This window comes from Mustela nivalis (assembly GCF_964662115.1).
Source record: "Mustela nivalis genome assembly, contig: HAP1_SCAFFOLD_280, whole genome shotgun sequence".
Lineage (NCBI taxonomy): Eukaryota > Metazoa > Chordata > Mammalia > Carnivora > Mustelidae > Mustela > Mustela nivalis.
Window position 1 is genome coordinate 999,739 of NW_028136361.1, and position 9,163 is coordinate 1,008,901.

At 37.4% G+C, this 9,163-nt stretch overlaps 1 pseudogene across 1 annotated transcript; it reads right to left on the reverse strand.

Moving 5' to 3' along the window:
• Window positions 1-1,878: 1,878 nt before the first annotated feature.
• Window positions 1,879-2,602, reverse strand: LOC309857046 (nascent polypeptide-associated complex subunit alpha pseudogene; annotated as a pseudogene). Its single transcript has one exon. The product of its transcript is annotated as a nascent polypeptide-associated complex subunit alpha pseudogene (transcript).
• Window positions 2,603-9,163: the final 6,561 nt, after the last annotated feature.

The following is a 9,163-nucleotide window of genomic DNA, read 5'->3' on the forward strand; positions in this document are numbered from 1 at the left end:
TCATAATTTATCATCCATCAGCCTTTTTTTAAGATTTTATTTATTTATTGGACACACACAGAAAGAGAGAGAGATCACAAGTAAGCAGAGAGGCAGGCAAGCAGGGAGGGAAGCAGGCTTCCTTTTGAGCAGAGCCCGATGTGGGGCTGCATCCCAGGACCCAGAGACCATGCCTTGAGATGAAGGCAGAGGCTTAACCTACCACCCACGTGATGAGAGAGCCACTCAGGTGCCCTCATCCATCAGTCTTAATTGATTGGAGGAAAATGTGTGGAGGAATAATGCCTTAGGGAGCTAACCTCTCTAAAGAATTTTCAAGTCTTTACCCCTTCAAGGTTTTTGTACAGTTCTGATAGCCTCTAAACATCCAGCTGATTTCTACAGTGACAGGCGTGTTAAAACCTGTCTTCAAACCAGGAATAGAGCTTGAAACATACCAGTCAAGAGCAACTTTGAGTCTTTTAAGGAATTTATCATCATTTCTTTGTTTTTGGTTAATATCTGAAATAGTTCCATATTACACTTGCATAATTTCTCCAGAGCTGACTTTGAAGGAGGCATTCAGTTCCAGCTAGTTCCATATTTTGGCAAGAACTATAATTCTATATAAAAAAAACATATCTTAGGGCGCCTAGGTGGCTCAGTGGGTTAAAATCTCTGCCTTCGGCTCAGGTCATAATTCCAGGTTCCTGGGATTGAGTCCCACAGTGGGCTCTCTTCTCAGCAGGGAGCCTGCTTCCATTCCTGTCTCTCTGGCTGCCTCTCTGCCTTCCTGTGATCTCTGTCAAGTAAATAAATAAAATTTTTTAAAAAACATATTTTATACCAGTTATTCATGTTTATTAACTAAGATATCACAATACAAATAATACAAACAGTTGCTCTTTATTAATACCTTCAACCAAGATCAAAAAATATGTCATATTTTCTCCAAAAATTTTATATCATCTGATAGGTCAGATATATATAAAATTACATTTAAAGTTTTAAAAATATCAGCAAATATTTTCATTTAAATGCAAATTTGAAAAAAATCTACTCTTCCAAACACGACTTTTTATCCTATTTTTTTTTGAATTTTGTCGACAACTGATAAAATGTTTAGCGAGACTATAAATGTTAGATCGAAAAAAATGATTAATACATGTAGGTTCAAATTATTATGTTCCATTAAAAATGATTTAGTCTTTGATGAACTTCTGTTTGGTAATATGTTGTATCCAGATATAGTAAATTAATGATTTATATAAAATTACAGGAAATGACCTTCTGTTCCATTATGAGTAGAGCTTTTAAATGCTCTTTGTCACAACCTGTCATCTTGTCATTATGTAGCATTATGTAGCATTTAAAAAATGTATACTCTTCACTTCGAAGTCTTTTAGAAATCTAACATATGACTTTCTATGGTTTGTGTCTCCATATTCCTTTATTGCCAGTTTGAACAAATCCACATGCTTTGATTCAAAGGTAATAAATACCTATTATTTGGAATAATGATGCTTATTTTTGTTCTCTCACCCTTCGCAGGTGGTTTCATTTTAGCACACTTCAGAGTTATAATTTCATGCTTATTAAAAACATTTATTATGATCTACATAGATGAATGAAACTTTTATTTTATTAAATTATTTGACAAAAAATCTATTATTCTTAAAAATGTATTTCCTTTGAAGGGTTATTTTAGAGCATTCAGAGAGGATCTAGGAGTGTGGTATTATGCAATTTTTAAGTAGGTATGAAATGGTTATTTATATGATTGTTTCTTTAAGGCTTATGTATATTGTCCATTATATGCTATAAAATATTTTGAAAGTAAATTTAAAGTATGTTTTTTTTTTCATCCAACAAGAACCCATAACTTTATTAATGATAGAAACAGTACAAATTTCAAACCAAGCTGCAGTTATTCTTTTGGAACACCAAAAAAAGGTCCTCGTTTTCAGATGGATACATTGTTAATTCCATAATAGCATTTACAATATCATTACTGTTGTTCTTCAGGGCTCGGACTGCCTTTGCTCTTGACACATTTGCTTGTGACATGACCAATTTTATGTCCTTAACCTCTACACCGGTTTCATCAACCTCTTCCTCTTCACTCTCCTCTTGTACAGTTGGAGTCTGTGTGTTTTCTTGAATGTTTGAGACAGCTTCACCTTGAACTTTGAATTTCTCAGCAGCTGCCAGTTGTGCTTGCTGAGATAAATCCTCGATCTTGGCTTCCCCAAAAACTATGTAGGTATCTGAAGCTGGGCTCTTGTAGACATCTGGTTTTGTGATGACAAAGAGAATATTCTTAGATTTCCTGATAGTGAATCTTGTAACTCCTGTAACCTGTCGAAGACCCAGTTTGGACATAGCCTTCCGTGCCTTCTTTTCACTCCGGCTCTGTTTTGCTTTACTGACTGGTTCTTCGTCAATTATAGCGGCTGCTGCCAGCTGGGCTTGTTGTGTGGTTGCCTGTGTGGAATCCTGTTCCTCAAGCTCTGGTACTGATTCATCACTGTCAGATACTGTTCCAGAAACTGTCTCAGCCTGGGGCTGTGGCAACTCCTGCTCTGTAGCAGGGACGGTTTCTGTGGCTTCACCAGGCATTTTGTGCAGGGCTAAAGTATGTTTTACATAGTTTATTTTTTGGAAAAAACATTGAAATGACTTATGAAATTCAGTATACACTCAACATTAATTTATTTTGAAATTTACCAGTTGTCTACTGAATCTATTATATGGCAGATATTACTTCAGACTACACTGGTAAATGAAATACTTGGCTTTGTAGAACTTTTATTTTAATGGGTGAGACAATTAAAAGCTATAAACCTTAATAAAAATTGCATAGTGCATTCAAAAATGATGAGTACAATGGGGAAAAAGAAAAATTCGATCAGGGTGAGAAAAATCAAGGTTGCTAGGCAGGGGATGGGGAGCTAAAAGTTTCAATAGGAAGATCAGGGTAGTTACAATGAAGCTGACAATTGAACAAAGGTATGGAAAGGTGATGAATTTGCCCAGAACTATCAGCAATAAGGTCACTCCAGACAAAGGAATTGGCTATCTTGAAGGCCATAAGTTTGGACCATGCCTGGCATATCTGAGGAATAGCAAGGAGGCCACTGTGAGTGACTGAAGAGTAGCAGGGAAAGAGGTCACCGAGGTTAAATGAGTGGCTAGATCATGTGAAAGCTTAGAAGTCATTGTAAAACTCTGGCTTTTATATTTGGAAACTTACTGTGTGATAGAATTTCTGCTAATAACTGAGAGTTCAAATGTCCATAAAATTTCAAGGGTTCTTATTCTAGAAAGACAGAATAAAGAAAAAGAGTTCATATTTTCACATGGTGTAACAAATGCTCGGAGATCCAAGTGTAGGAAGCTATGGGAGCACAGATGAAGGCACTAAAATCACACCAATATATTTGATGACTGTGACTATATATAAATTTGTATTTTCTAGATTTTTTATAGTCATGGAATCACACAGTATATACTATTTATTGCCTGGCTTTTCTTTTCTCAGCATCATTACTTTGAGAATCTCCAATTGTAAATAGTTTATTTTGATGTTGAATAGTAATCTCTTTAATGAATAGATCATAATTTGTCTTTGCTCTATTGATGGACATTGATGAACATTTCCACTGTTTTCAATTCTTAAAAATAAAGCTGCTATGAAATTCATATACAAGTCCTTGTATGAACATAGGGTTTGTTTCTCTTGGTTAAATGCCTAGAAGTAAAATGGCTATTTGTGTAACTGCAACATATTTTGCATTTAAAAAAATTTTCAAACTATTTTCCAAAGTGGTGATATCATGATATATGCCAACAACAGTTTAGATTTTTTGTTGCTTCCCAATCTAGCTCAGACGAAGTACAATTAGCCTTTATAATTTTAGCCATTCTAATAGATAGGTAAGCATGTCTCATTATGATTTTAATTTGTATTTCTTTAATGTCTAAATGTTGAGAAATTTGTCATGTGCTTATAAGCCATCCATATCCTTTTGGTGACATGTCTCTTCAATAATTTCCTTCACATGTAAAATTGGATACTCTGTTTGGTTATTAGTAAGGTTTTTTTATTTTTATTCATATTTTAATAATCAGAGTAGATGTCCATTATCAGATATAGATATCAGATATATACCTTCTCCATCTTTACGGTTTCTCAATGGAGCTTTGATAGCTGTGTTTTTCAAGAAATATGCTCCTTCTTTCCTGGTACACGGAGGTATGACTAGAACATTATCAATGTTGGCCTTTGCAAAGAAAATCATGGCTTAAGATATATGTAGTCTGTGGTTGTTGGTAGCGTTCTGTAATATCAAGCATATCTAGTTAGTTGATAATTTTGTTCAAGTCTTACATATCTTACCAATTTGATGACCATTTGTCTATATAATCTTAAAATAAGGGTGTTGAAATTTTTTTCCGTTTCTCTTCTAAGGTGGAAGTTATGATTTTTCTTCTTAGTATTTCCCTATATATCCCCAAATCTGTTATTAAGTATTAAAAGTCAAGAATTATTATACTCCCTGATGAATTCATCCTTTGACTCTTCTGTAATTTTGACGTGATCTTTATGTCTGATAATGAAATTTGCTTAAAATCACTTTTCATTATCTTGATATAACCACCAAAGTTATAGTGTGATTAGTGTTAATACAGCATATTTTTTTTTTTACTTTTTAAAGCACTTCTATATTTAATTTTGACAAAGTAACAAAACAGCTTTTTAACTCTGGAAGCATCATTCTAAATTATCTTTTTTTTTAAATGAAGCAGTAGCAATTTTTGTTAAGGGACCTAAACTGAAAGTAGGTTTAGAAATTTATTTATTCATTTATTTATTTAGTAAAAGATTTTATTTTGTTTATTGACAGCAAGAGAGAGATAGAGAGAGAGAGAGAGAGAGAAGAAGCACACAAGCAGGGGGAATCACGTGCAAAGGGAGAGGAAGAAGCAAGCTCCTTGGGGTGCAAGTAGTCCCATGCAGGGCTGGATCCCTGTACACTGGAATCATGACCTCAGGCAAGCATCTGCTTAAACAACTGAGTCATCCAGGCACCCATAGAAAATTAAAAAAAAAAGACCTTTTAAAAACATTTTGTTTCTTTCTTGTATTTGTTTTAATATTTTATTTATTTGACAGACAGAGAGACAGGAAGAGGAACTACAGCAGGGCAGAGGGAAAAGGAGAAGCAGGTTTCCCACTGAGAAGAGAGCCTGATGTGGGGCTCCATCCCAGGACCCTGGTATCATGACCTGAAAAGAAGGGACACTTAATGGAGGAAGCCACCCAGACACCTCTTTTCTTTGTTTTTAATATATGGCAACTGATGCTTCCCAGCCACGAGGAGCATATTACCCATTGATTAAATCTTTGATAACAACCTATTTTAAAAGGTGTGTAAATATATACTTACTCAGATTTATACACTTTGTGTTTTCTTCATAGTTTGGGGCTGGACCCCATGGTCACAACACTGCTTCCAGTCTTTGCCTTCCCATCTTTTGATACCAGGTATTTGGTCAGCAAAGCAAATTAGTATCAATATTAATAAGCCCTTGGCACCATATCTCTGGAGCAGGGGTTGCTCTTAGCCAAGGCCCAGACCAGTGGACCTTCCCTCGCTAGTGCTATAGCCCCAAGGAGTAGGTCCCTGCCACCAGAACTCAGTCTTACATGTTATGCTAAGCAGACAAAACCAAAACAGGAAAGCTCCGACAGCTTTCACTGGCATGCCTCATCTCCAACTCCCTCAACGTCCAGGCAGTACCAGATGACAGGGAGGGGTCTTGGTCCAACATATGGGAGGGAAGGAAGTAGCCACAAGCAAGTACCTGCCTCTCTGTTCCTTTCTTTCATGAGCAGGTTGTAAGGAGGAGGAAGAGGAAGGGGAAGAGAGGTGAACTTCAAGGGGTGAAGGCCTCAGGTAGGCAGCTGGCTCCTGCCAGTAGGAAAGGGACAAAGGAGAGGCAGTGAGTCTTTCAGGGAGGGTGGGGGGTAAGGGTTACACCTTATGATGGAATCTGGACAGGAGTAATAGGGATACTAGACATTTGAGTCCACCATTGGCAAGCTGGGCTGGGTGTCAGGGCAGATAGGCCTCCCTGGGCAACGGCACATGAGAGAAGGTGGAATTCTTCTTCTCTGAGGAGCAGGTGGAGCTTTGGGTGTTGGGAAAGCATAGACAGTATTGTTCCAGGGCCAAGGACAGGTCCGGGTACTCCTGGTTGGAGGTCAAGGCCACAGTATGATCCAGGTCTTCTACCAGCAGCTTGAAGGTACCACATGCCAGCCACCCCTCATTATTGTGTATAACTCTCTGGTGCACTTATTGGCTTATCCATCAAATGACTCCTTCAGCAGCTTGAAAACCACCTCCACAGGCACTCCAGGATATGGGAGGCTTCCAGAGTGAAAATTTTGCACAGGATCACCCCAAAAGACCAGAAGTCACTCTGGTGGATGTAGATCTGGTCAAACATGGCCTTAGGGACCATCCACTTCACAGGCAGTCCACTGTTGGTTGTCTTTTTATAGTAACTGATGTGGTGATATCTCTGGCAAGGCTGAAGTCTGAGATCTTCATCATGTTGTCCTTTGTCACCAGCACTTCCCTGGTGGCCAGGTCTTGGTGTATGCACTTCTTGGAGGCAAGGTACTCCATGCCTCAGGCTACCTGGTAGGCACAGGATACCAGGTCCTTGGAGGAGAGTTGCTCTGCTGCATTGAGGCTGATATTGTAACAGTACTCCAGGTCAGGAGGCCTCTGGGCCTGCAGGTACTCCTGTATGTTGTCTTTGGAGGCATATTCCATGAGAGTGTACGAAGGGCCGTCCTGTGTGCAGGACCCAGCAGGTGGATGGTGTCCTTGTGTGTCCAATCATCTTCATCATCTCCATTTCTGAGATTAGGTTTGACCGGTCTTTCTCTGTTGCATCTGACTTCAACATCTTCAAAAACACTTTAGTCAAATGGTTGGATTTGTCTTTGTCCAGCCCAATGGCCTCCTCCAACACCACCTGCCCAAAGTAGGCCTGTCAAGGGGTCTGCCTAAACTGACTACAACCAGCCTGCCTCCAGGCAGTTATGAACTCTAGATTATCCTCAAAAACATTAAACCACAAGCTAAAAATTCTCTTCACTAGGTCTCTGTCGCAGGTCTAATTTATTATCTTTCATCATTTATCTTTTTCCTAATTCTTATTTTCAGTATAGTTTATTTTGCTTCCAGGTGTTTCCCCTGGTTTCTGCATGCTGTTTCATAGGTAAGAATTATCCTTTCATAAAATTATTTCTTGAGCATTCATTACATCTCTCAGTTAAAATGGGTTCTTTTAAGGTATTGATTCATTTGAGTTTTCTCAAAATGGGAAGAATTTTCAAAATGGTGTTTTCCTCAAGGTTCAGAGTATGTCTTAGCCTCATCTTTACTCTTGTTGAAATTCACTTTTCAAATTCTTGTCCCTCTTTTTATCTTTTTAAATTAAAATGTTTTATTTTTACTATTTTTTTATTTGAGTATAGTTGATATTCAGTGTTACATTGGTTTCAGGTTTTCAATATCTCCATACATTATTCTATGATCACTACAAATATAGCCACCATCTGTCACCATATAACACTATTATAATATCATTGACTATATTCTCTACACTGTCCCATACCTCTTTTTAAAATCTCAGATTTTTATGTTTTCTGTTATTTCAATTTTCGACCATCATTTTACTTGGTTACTTTAATAAAATATGCCTGATTAGACACTCTTTGCTGAACACCATAGCATTTGATTTATTGTAGTCTTCTTCTTTTTTTTAATTATCCTATAATGTATTATTAGCCCCAGGGCTACATGTCTGTGAATCGCCAGTTTTATGCACTTCACAGCACTCACCACAGCACATACCCTCACCAATGTTCATAACCGCACCACCCACACCCTACCCTCCCCCCCCCCCCCGGCAACTCTCAGTTTGTTTTGTGCGATTAAGAGTCTCTTATGGTTTATCTCCCTCCAATCCCATCTTGTTTCATTTACTCTTTTCCTGTCCCCCAAACCCCCCACATTGCACCTCCATTTCCTCATATCAGGGAGATCATATGATAGTGTCTTTCTCTGGTTGACTTATTTTGCTAAGCATAATAACCTCTAGTTCCATCCATGTCAACGCAAATGGCAATATTTTATTTCTTTTGATGGCTGCATAGCATTCCATCATATATATATATATATATATATATATATATATATATATATATATATGTACATATATAGCATAGCATTCCATTATATATATATATACATATATATGTATATATATATATATACACCATTCATTTTTTGATGTTTGTTGATGGACATCTAGGTTCTTTCCATAGTTTGGCTATTGTGGATATTACTGCTATAAACTTTTGGTGCACGTGCCCGTTTGGATCATATAGCAGTCTTCTTTACCTCTATCAGAACCCCAGGAAGCTTTATTTATTTATTTACTCACATAAAAAGATGATCCAACACAACGTTTTTTGATGTTCAAATGTATTATAATGCCATACCGCTTTACACTATGCTTACTGCTCTCTTTCACTGTCTGACTAAATCCTCATCATCACTATGCCATTTAATGGGAAAGAACATTTGAACTCTGAGTTCTCTCCATATCAGGGATTGAAGACTCCACCCTTCTGTTTGTGCAGGTAAAATAAATGTTGATATCGTCTGTTCTGCACATACCCCATCCTGTTCACCAGAATATTCACCATCAAAATATATGCAAAATGAAAACCATCCCTCACCACTTCTATTACCACCCCGCATGCTAAAAACACCATCATATGTTCCTGAATTATTGACTTGATTGATAACCCCACTTCCACACATACTGCACTCCTTTCTCCCTGCAAATTTATTTTGGTACAGCAATTTAACCTAAAAATCAAGTCAGATGATTTTATTCTGCTGTTGAAAGTCTTTTGGTATCTTCCCCTTTCATATTAAATAAAAACTGAAGGTGTTTCAATGTACTAGAAGGTCATACATCAATACGTTCTTCCTCTCTCCACCACTATGAACTCCTCATTGGCCTCCTTGCTTTTCCTCAAAAGTAACAGACAAGCTGTTCACACAAAGTCTATATACTTACTTGCTCTGCC